This window comes from Arachis duranensis, chromosome 5 (genome assembly GCF_000817695.3).
Source record: "Arachis duranensis cultivar V14167 chromosome 5, aradu.V14167.gnm2.J7QH, whole genome shotgun sequence".
NCBI lineage: Eukaryota > Viridiplantae > Streptophyta > Magnoliopsida > Fabales > Fabaceae > Arachis > Arachis duranensis.
In genome coordinates this window covers 100,631,637-100,632,367 of record NC_029776.3, presented here as the reverse complement: position 1 = coordinate 100,632,367, position 731 = coordinate 100,631,637, and positions in this window count along the sequence as shown.

The window sequence follows — 731 nt, the reverse complement described above, 5'->3', positions numbered from 1 at the left end:
AAATAATATTTTTATAATTTTGTATATATATATATATATATATATATGTGATGATGATGATAAAAAATATTTTGAAAAACAATTCTACACTAGCTCTTTTTTATATTTCCATTATATATAACATGTATGTATTAATATTAATAAGAAGTTGCTTTCAGAGTACAGACATCAAATGGCCCCTGTTTTATTTCTTTAATCCCTATATCACCCATAATTTTTTTTCTCGTCATTCAATAGGAACAGAAATTTCCCGGGATAACTGTTACCCATAAATTGATTTTTCTGAAGAAGTATTATCTTTTTATAGATAGTATTGCTTCAAAATTTCCTTGTGATTCATGTCATTTTGCAAAACAAAAGAAATTATCTTTTAATCTTAGTACAACTAAAATAAAAGATTGTTTTGATTTAGTTCATATGAATATCTGGGGTCCTATTTCTGTCCCTTCCAATAAAGGACATAGGTATTTTTTGACTGTGGTGGATGGTAAGAGCAAATTTACTTGGATTTTTTTTATGAAAACCAAATCTGAAGCATCACAATTGGTTATTAATTTTGTGAATTTTGTCAGAGTACATTTTGAAAAACAAGTTAAGTGTATAAGGACCGACAATGGGTCAGAATTCACTCTAAAATCCTTTTTTGCATCAACTGGAATTTTACACCAAACTTCTTGTGTAGAAACACCAGAGCAAAACGGGATTGTAGAGAGAAAACACCAGCATATTTT